The sequence below is a fragment of the Bison bison genome, unplaced genomic scaffold (genome assembly GCF_000754665.1).
Source record: "Bison bison bison isolate TAMUID 2011002044 unplaced genomic scaffold, Bison_UMD1.0 scf7180017864167, whole genome shotgun sequence".
Classification (NCBI taxonomy): Eukaryota; Metazoa; Chordata; class Mammalia; order Artiodactyla; family Bovidae; genus Bison; species Bison bison.
Genome location: NW_011494739.1, coordinates 598,595 through 608,529, shown reverse-complemented (window position 1 = coordinate 608,529; position 9,935 = coordinate 598,595). Strand labels below are relative to the sequence as shown.

At 59.3% G+C, this 9,935-nt stretch overlaps 1 protein-coding gene across 4 annotated transcripts in view; it reads right to left on the bottom strand.

Moving 5' to 3' along the window:
• Positions 1–9,935, bottom strand: part of NOL4L (nucleolar protein 4-like) — a 78,028-nt gene that overhangs the window by 13,503 nt on the left and 54,590 nt on the right. The gene's annotated exons all lie outside the window — the stretch shown is intronic.

Genomic DNA, 9,935 nt, shown 5'->3' with positions numbered 1-9,935 from the left:
ATGTGGGCCTGGTCTGGACTCTGAGTAATCCACGGTTCTAGGCCTAGGAGGGCCCAAGGGAATGGAGCCTCCCCCCACCACCACCCCGGGGCTCTCTCCTCATCGTGGCCCTCCCTAACCCCAGGAGGGGCCAGCAGCAGGGCCCACCGCCAGCACCCTAGCACAGCCCCGGCCCAGAGACCTGCCTGTCACTGTCTGGGGAAAGAAGGAACAGGGAGAAACATCAGCATCGCAGGCCAGGGCAAGCGGGGTTCTGATCCACTCGCAACTCTTGCCTCGCCCACCACCCTCTCCAAAAACAATGTGATTTAAGGGAGACACGGTCATGGACCCAAACCCGTGCCCAAAGGAGCGGTGCCGGGGGAACAGGTGCAGGGCCTTGCTGCCTCCTGACCTTGGGCACAGCCCGCCTCCCTGGCTCCTCTTATCTGCAGCCTAGGGAGTTGCCGCTGACGCCCTCTTGGGCTCTGACACTTTATGACCCTGTGAAAGAACCCAGCTGGCCCCACGGGCACCTGGAGTGCTGGAGTCGGACCTTCCGGGGTGCAGGCCTCCAGGCATGTGACGCGGAGCTGGAAGTGACCCTCTTGTCTCCACCTGGTCCTGACCTGCGTGGCTGTGCAGGGGGCCCCTCCAGGGTGGGCACCCCACCCACGGCCAGCCTGCCAGAGCCCAGAATCACACCAGCAGGACAAGACAGCCCCCAACCTGTGGCTTCAGTGACAGGGACAAGTGTGGTGCGGAACCACAGGGAAGCAGAGGGAATGCACCCCTTCTGAGCATTTTCACAAAACCAGGCCTCCCGGGCTCTGGCGAAGAGCAGCTCCCCAGACTGGGCAGGGACACAGGGCCCACCACCTGGGCCCGGAATGCCTCCGGGCAGGGAAGGACTGTGTGCCCATCTATGTAACGTGGGGCAATGTGCTGCTATTCAAATGGGGGAATTAGTGATGAATGGGGGAAATTGTTCCTCCTTCTGTCCAGTCTCCAGAAGGAGACAAAAACCCCTTTTACCTCGGCAAACAATGCCCTTATGTGGGCGCCAGCGCCCCGCAGCCCGCACAAGCCCAGCTCTGTGCGAGCAGCCAATTGCCACACCGGGCCCTGGGGCCACAGCCAGTGGCACCCTCTCCCAGGGGCGACCCTCACTGGCTCCCAAGGAGGGCTGGGCAAGGGTGCAAAGGTCTGCTGGCCCATGGTCCCAGGGCGTACATACATATGGCCTCACGGGTTCTGGGTGCTGGCGGCCTGCTATGGCCAGAGGTGTGGCGAGGCAGGCAGCGTCTCCCTTCTCTGCCAGCTTCCAGGCAGGGGAGAGAAGGGAGCATCAATAATTCACACACACCAGAGACGAGCTGGGGAGGAGGTGGGGAAGCAAGAGAGCTGGAGCCAGCCAGGGGCCGAGGGGGCTGGGGCTGGATCTGGAAGAGCCAGTCCCTGCCCCCTCACCCACGTGGCTTCGGGCTGCAGTCTGGGGGCACCGACTCTGCTCTGAATTTGGGGTGCGTCAGGCCAGGCCTGGCCTCCGCCTGCTCTGACAAAGGCCAGCGGCTGGGCTGTGTTTACATGATGCATAGTTCCCTGGAGCGCCAGGCTCCTGGCAGGCTACCCTGCTCTTCCTCCCGGAAGGAAGGGGGAGGGCCCCGGGGTCAAATGGGGGACACTGAGGAGCTGGGTGAGGTGGTGTCACTAGGACTCCCCCATCCTGGGTGGTGGGGACACACTGGGCACCTGCCCCACAGCTTGGCCTTCAGACCCCCACGGCCCCCTAGCTGCCCCTCATGAATGCCACCCTGCTCCATCCCTGTGGTTCCAAAGGCCTGGCCCAGTCCAGCTCTCCATCTGGCCTGCATTCTTGCCCCCGAACCACCCCCAACACCTCTATTCCACAGCATCCATCGTCCTGATCAACGTTTTATGACTCATTCCTTAAGCTGGTGTCAACACCTGAGGGCCCTCAGAGTCCAGAGTGGCGCTGTCCAACAGACACTTAATGTGAGCCACGTAAGGAATTGTTAATTTTCTAGCAGCCACATTAAAAAATGTAAAAAGAAAATAAAACAGGTGGAGTAAATTTTAATAATCTATTTTATTTAACCCAATATAGCCAAAATATTATCTTTTCAACACGTAATACTGTGTTAAACTCGAGCTACTTTATACATCCTTTTTCATAGAAAGCCTTGGAAACTCTGTATTTTACACCCATGGTACGCCTGAGTTTGCATGAGCCCTTTTCAATAGCGGTCTGTGGCTCCCACATTAGGGCACACCCAGATTTTTGTGATGTTCCCCCTAACCTGAAATCACTTCTCTCAGTGCAGGGACCCTGGGGTCTCAGTCCCAAGTTGCAGATGAGAGCTGGGGTCTTGGGCAGGTGGCCTGAGCAGGGCTTGTAGTGGGGACGGGGTTGGGGGCCGTCTTCAGTGGGGGTGGGCACCAAGTATGTGGCAGGCGCCGGGCAGACTCACTGTGCCTGCTTTGCACCCCACCTCCCCCAGAACAGACAGCAGGAAGGAACCAAAGGCCCCCAGAGGGAGGTCCTCACGATCACAGTGTGAACAGAAAGACAGACAGGCCCCAGTGTGGCCTGAGGCCCCAGAGCACCCCCACCCAGTGCTCTTTCTTCTCTGGCCTTGGCTTGCCCAACTGTACTACAGGACAGCCCTCCACCCCTGCCACTGCCCTACTCTCCACAGCCCCCTCCCCAGTAAATACTGGACAAATGCGCCCCAGGGGACCCACTCTCTGTACGGACTGCCGAGGTCTATGTCTTCCCAGGCCCAAGTTTCCTTGGCCCCACCCTCAAGGACAAGCACGCACAGTGAGAACTCAATGCTGACTCAGTGTGCTAAGCTCTAGCTAAGAGAGCAGCTCCCCTGCATCCCTTGCCCCAACCCCACAACAAATGATGTGTTCAGAGCAAACAGAATGACTTCGGACAACCGTGTGTGAAGGAGTCACGGGGCAGGGCCCTGGCCCCGGAGCCTGTATGCTTGTGTGCAGGCCTTCCGCCAGTCTGCCCAGAAGCTGGTCTCGCTTCGGTGCATCCCAGTCCTTAGGTCAGAGTGATGACGCCGACGTGGCCCTGGTTACTTCCTGGTTCCCAGGGACGCCACCCTTGGACAGGCTCGGGTGGTGATGCCTCTGGGGCACACCCCTTCCCCGGCCTCCTCTCCTGTACGGCCGGCCTGCCTCCGTAGAGGGTCAGTGGGCAGCTGGGTCTCCATAGGTCCTGGGCTGGGGAGGGGGGCAGGGCTCTGACACCCCAATGGCTGAGCAGGCCTAGGTGAATCTTCCAGGTGTGCAAGGGATCTCCCTTTCTTTCTTAGCAGGTGAACTTCACCTCTATGGGCATCTGGGGGCCTGTGAGGGCCTAAGACCCTGGCAGGCTGCACAAGGCCGGGGCTGTGTGGGGCCGGCCTGCTCCAGGGATAAAGGGATCTCTCGGTGCTGTCTCCTGGCCTCCCTTACCCCGTGGCGGCCAGAGGCCAGAACAGCTCAGCATTGTCTGAGCTGCCTGCAGCCCAGCTGATGATGGACACTTTCCTGTGACCCAGGACTGGCGGGGCAGCCCACAGCCAATCCCCAGAAGGGCTTGGGTCCTAGTTCTCCGCTCCTGGCTGGGGAGGATAAACGGCAAGAGGCCACAGCTACCACCTCTCCATTCGGTGTGGACATTCAGAGCCTTGAATAGGAGCTAAGAGCCACTAATCTAGAAGGAGCGAGGAAGTGACCAGTAGCCAGAGAATGAGGCCCAGACATAGCTTCCAGCCTCACCTGAGACAGGTGGTGTCAGGACCAAGACCAGCAGGCGTCGGGGAGGGGAGGCTCAGTTTAAAAGCCCACTGCGGGAAGCCATCCCAGGGAGGCCGAAGCGAAGCAGTCACAGCCTTCCCTACATGTCAACAGTGATCAGGGAGGATGCCCAACCACGACTGTCAGGGCCACTGGCCGCAGGCTGCAGCAGGCCATGAAGCTTGGGGCCCCTGCTGGGGTGGCCATCATGGGCAGATAACACGTGAAATGGACGAAGCCCAGGCGCAAACGTGGGTGACTGCCTCTGAGCCTGGTGGCCGGGCCCCGACCCCACTTGCAGGACGGCCTCTTGCCTGTTCCCTCAAATGAGCAGCTTCCACCCCTAGCTGGGAACACTCCTGAGCAGCCTGAGTGCCCACAGTGGCCAGCACCCAGTGGGTAAGCGGCTGCCCAGGTGCCTTCTCCTTGGACGGCAGTGTTAACTTGCAGCCAGCAGCGTGGGAGCTTGGGATGGGTCTAGGTGTGCAGATTCCAGGAGATCTGCAGGGTCCTGGGAGATGTAAGGTGCCCCCACGAGTCCTGGTACATGTGGGTGGGGAGTGGGCTGGGACTTCAGGAGATGCTAGAGCAAGCTGTGAGCACCCAGATAGTGAGCTTGTAAAGAGAGCTGTGGTCCAAAGCCCACAGGGCTCAGTGGGCAGATGGGATCGAGAAAGACCTGGAAGGATGAGGAGACAGATTGGACCAGCGAAGGGTCCAGGGGATGGGGAAATGAGGAGGACCGCTCAGTCTTTCAAAGGAGGCCCCTGACCCACCTCCAGCCCCTCAGCCTGTGAGTGCCAGCTAGCCATGGCCTTCCACCTCCAGCTCTTCGTCAGGACCCCCTGCACCAACCTGACCACCTGAGAGAAATAATCCCATCCCCATCCAACCCAGCCTTCCTCGTCCACACATCGTCCGGTCCTCACCAGCCATCCAGTGAGGGGGAGTGACTGGCCACACAACAAGGTGGGAGCAGAGGCAGATCCGAGTCTGGGCTGGGGCAGCGTGTCTGGGTTGGGGCACACTCCCGCTCAGACCTGCCCTGTGGACACCAGGAAGGAGCCCACGACGGGGAGAGAGGCAAGGGCAGGAGAGGCAGCACTGCCGTAAATACGGAGCCCTGGGCAAGCAAGTCACACGCCTGCCCCCCAGTGTTTGCATTTCTGGGTAATGGAGGGCCCCATCCAAGGGCAGCAAGAGCAGGAAGCAGGAAGCCTTGGGCCTCACAAAGGGCTCCTGAGACACACCAGGATTAATGGCTGCAGTCACCCAGGGCACACTACAGACCCAAGCCAGGGATCAGAGGTGAGCAACTTGCTTCAGACTGCACTGCAGGACCAGGGCAGGCCAGGACCTGCTCAGGGGAGCCCTGGCAGGGTGCCAAAGGCCACCAGCAGGGAGCCATGTCCGGTTGAGACCCCAGGTCCAAGAGGCAGCCTCATCTCTCTTGTTCCTCCTGGAACCCTCGAATGCCAGCCCCTCAACTGGCCGGGGCCCTCTCTCCTGGCTGAAGCTTGGGGTCACCAGGAGTTTCTGGAGACAAGTGACCCAAGAAGCCCCCTATCCTGCCATCCAGCATCTTCCTCTCCTCCCAGCCTCCTCCTGCCGTACCGCCCAAGCTTCCTAGGCTGCTATGCACTTGCCTGAACACCACACTGTGGCCTCCTCCGAGGCGCCTCTGCTGGTCCCCCAGCTCCGCCACGGGCTTCTTAACAGCTGTTCACTGGGCACCTGCTCTGAGTCGAGGGCTGGGGATAAAGCCCAGAAGAGGACGCTTGGCCCTGAGGCTACTCCATGCTGCACAGTTTGTGATAACGAGAAAGAGGGGCTGGAACGCCCTTCCCCATGAGTGGTCCAGACTCAGGCTCTGGGGTCAGAGCCACCCTTGTGGTCACACAGGATCTGGCCAAGTCGCCTCCCCATCTGTAGGAAAGGCCTAGTCACAGCTCTGAGCCCACAGCCAACTGCCATCAGCACAGAGTTCAGCAGAAAGTGGGGTCAGGACTGGGGCTTCCAATCACCAGGATAATTGGACCACCTTTAAAAATGCAGTATCAGTGCAGGGGAGAGGCGAGACAACTTCTAGGAAAAAAAGGTGACTCCAACACTACATGATCCCTCCTCTTTTTTTTTTTTTTTTTAAAGAAAGAAAACAAGACTGATTACATACACAGAAAAGACAAAGAAAAACATGTCCCAAACACTGATAATTTTGATTGCTTTTTTTTGCTCCTCTGTTTATTTTCTATTATCTACAATGAATGTAATAGATATGAAATGACGTTTTTTCAGAGACACATCTCCTGCCCTCAGACAGCTTACAACCTGGCAGGGGTCCCCGGTTCTGAGCACCTGCCCCTCTCCTGCAGGCTCTTGGAAGGGACAAAGCCAGGAAGGGTTTATCAGCCTCCTGGGCCACAGGGCTCAGTATTCACGTGACAGACCCAGTGGAGAGTCCTGAAAGAACCAAGGGCTTAAGCCAGGACCCTCAGTGCCTCGGTCCTGACGTGGTGACGGGTCCTGGAGGGGAGGCTCCAGGCGTCCAGGCAGGAAGTTTTGGCACCATGTCCCCAGGGGGAGGCAAGCTGAGCTCCAGTGGGTCCCAGAGGCCTGAGACTGGAGGCGCCTCTCATCTGACAGGCACTAACAAGAGCCCCCCAGCAGCCCCCCAGCTCCTACCCAGCACCATCATCCCCCACCCCCCGCCACGACCCTGCAGGAAGAAAGAAGCAGGACCCTGGGTTCTGCCCTGGAGCTGACTTCCTGTCTGCCCGGGAGGTGAGTAATGTCCGCTCCCCACCCCCTGCATCCCTTCTGGGGGCCAGGCTTCACATTTTCCGCTCAGGAAGGGGCAGAGCAAGAGGCCTGATGAAGCACATCAAGGGGAAATGGAAGACGGAGAGGGCCCTAGCCTGGCCACGCCTCTGACGCCCAGGGACGCTGACTCACCTGCCCAGCCTGCACCCCCGTTCACTTACTCATTTAACAGACACTCCTCCACCTGCTCTGTGCTGGGCACCAGAGAACTGGCTCTCAGAGTGCTTACTCAGGATCTGAGGAAGAGATGGCCATCAAACACATCATCCCACTGACGGGGCGTAGCTACACACAGATGTGCTGTTCAGTCCTAAGTAACGCCCGACCATAGCGTCTCTGGACACGGGCTCAACAGTTGGCTTTTTCCAACTGTCCTCCTCTCCACCTCCTAAAATGCAGCCCCCGGGCCAGAGTGTTTTTCCAGGCACCTATGATGAGACCAGGGTTCTGTTCGGACTCCAAAGAAAGTCCAAACCCTCAGCTGGTGCTTAGTGCCGGTCTGGGGGGACCTGGCTATACGTGGACTGGAGGCAGTGGTGGGAACAGACTGGATCACTCGGCCTAAGAAGGCAGTGCTCTGATTTTCCAGGGGGGCAGCCTCTTCTGGTCCCCAGACTTCCATGCCCATCTTCTGGGGAACCTCACACATGGCCTCAATGCCTGCCAAAGAGGAAAGAGGAGGGGAGCAGCCTTGGCATCCCCCAACTCTGGCCAGATGGCCCCAGTTCGCTCACTGATCAGCAGTTCCCTCCTGAGCCGGGGTGAGAGCCATGTGCTCACCCACAGCAGCTCCACCCTGATGAGGAAGCACTTTGGGGCTCCCCAGCCAAGCACCCCTGCTGTGATGTCAATAAGCTGGGAATGGGGTCCATAGAGGCGCTCTCTGATGTGAGGCCTCCCAGGTGGTGGCAGGCTTGGGGATGAAAGCACCAGCAAGCATGCTCTCACTCCCGGTGAAGCGCAGACAAGCTCCCGGGAGTGAGAACTGGCCTGCTTCATTCCTGGCCTGGGCCACAGGATCTGCCCTGCCGAGGCCCAGCTTCCATTTGCCTTGGTTAAAATTTGAAAGAGGAAGAGGTGGAGGACGTGGTGGAAGAGGAGAAGGGCCCCAACACATCCACCAACAGGTGTGAACCTGTGCAAACTGCCTGGTTTTTTGAAATGCTCTGGGCTGCACTCCTGGTCAGCAGAGGTGAGATGCTCCCTGACACAGCCCTGGGAGCCCCCACATTTTCTGGCTAAAAGAAAAAGACCCAGGTACTCAGGCTGGGGGGGAGGGCAGAAATCCCACGAACAAAGAACCTGACTTGGCCGCAACAAGGAGCCAACCTCTATCCTCTCTGGCTGGTGTGTTCGGGGTCGGGGAGGGAGGGACTCAATAAACGCTCGTTCCTTTACTCATTTGGGCAACAGATATTCAGCAGGCCCCTATAATGCACCAGGCAAAGAACCAGAGTCACCAGGGACACAGCAGAGAGCAGGATCCACGTGGTCCACCCCTTACAGAGCTCACAATGGGGGCCTCAGACATGGAGTGCCGAGGGCCAGAGGCTGAGCACCAAGCCGCCCTGGGGGTTGGTGTGTGCTGGAGAAGCCTCTGAATCAAGGCACAGGAGCAGGGAGTGGAGACGTGGAGACCATGGAGGGTTGTGGCTGGATTCAGACAGAGCCCCCGCCTGACCTGCCCCTGCCCAGTCCTTCCTTAACAACAGGGGACAGGAGAACACCCTGAAGACCCTGATAGTTTCCTTCCAACTTTCACTGATGAGAGTGGGTTCCCAGTTCACATCTGCACTGCAGGCACCTTCAAAGAGGGGGCTATCTGCGTGCCTCCGTGGGGGCTGGGGGGCTGAAGAAGGACTCCAGGCTGGGTCTGTGCCCAGCCCAAACCCCTTGGGAGCCCACCGGTCTGGACAGACATGGTGGTCACCACCAGAACTAGGACTAGAAAGGCAGTAGGATGATTAGGTCAACTGGTCTCTCTGGGCCTGCGACCTTCTGTGCGGGGTGTGGGTCGGCCTCTGGCCAGCACGTCAACCCACAGCCTCCAGACACAGGCTCTGATGAAATAATTAAATTGATGGTATCATGGTCAACACCATCCTCCCTGTCTCCAGCTCTGGCTGCCCGCCCTGATGAACACCCTCGTCCTGTCAGCAGGCCAGCCGACCTGGGCCCCAGCACCCACAGCCAGGGGGGACCTGGGCAGCTGGGGAGGGGAGGTGGTGGGTGGGGCAGGGGAGGACATGTGTGAAGACACCTGGCTTGGCTCTCCCACCTGGCTCCTCTGGGGCCAGCTGCGGGGACACACTGACCCCATTAGCCCTGTAACCGAGGAAGTCCCGTGACCCTTCCCGCCCAGCCCCAGACCTGATGCTGGAGGCCCCCAGATCACCAGATCTCTCTGGAAAGTGTCTCTGCCAGACATGAGCCCCCCAAAAGGTGGCTGTAAGCAATAACAGCATAAGAATTGTTGAGGATGAGCTGGGGACCACGGCCCCCATTCAGTCCTACTTCTCCGGGCGGGGGGTTATAAATAAATGCTCCGGATCCTTCTTGGGAAGGTACTGTCCACAGCTTTGGGCTGAGCTTCGCTGGTGTGGCCCTTGGGTGTGACCCTCAATCAGCTCAGATGAGGCGGGAGGCCAGCCGCTGGGCACATCTCACCCCAGGGCCCCCCCATCCCCAGCACGTGGTGCCCCCACCCAGCCCCCACCCGTGGGAACGCCGGAAGGAGGTGCTGGTCTGGGAGGCAGCACGAGGGGGTCGCACTGACCTCCTGAGGCGTCAAGGGACAAAAGCCTTTTCTTTCCCAGCAGCCTCGCACCCCGTTCCTCACGGAACCACACCCAGGGCTCCCCAGCCGGTGGATGGGCCACCCCGGCTGTGTCTGTGCTGGGCCTCCTCCCAGACAAAGCCAGATTTCAGGCCTCTGAAGGCTGCGGGGAGCCAGGCACACAGGTTCCGCCATGGAGACGAACTTTGACCCAAACTGCAAGGCTCCTACTCCTTATTTACTCTTTAAGGCTAACCTATTTCGCAGAGTTAACACTACACCCCTTTTTAACCCTGCACCTCCCCTCCCACATTCCAGGCCCTGACCTTCGACCCCTCCTAATTGCAGCTCTACACCCCAGTTCTCTCCAGCTCTTCCCCCACCCACCTTGTGTCCGCCCGGAAAATCAGAGCCCAGCCCAGGACACTCTGCCCACAGGTGCCACCGCACACCCACAGCCACGTCTAACTGAGGTGGGCCCAGTTTGGGGGGCTCAACGCAAGAGTGCCAGAGGAGACCTCTGGGGTCTGACCCTGACCCC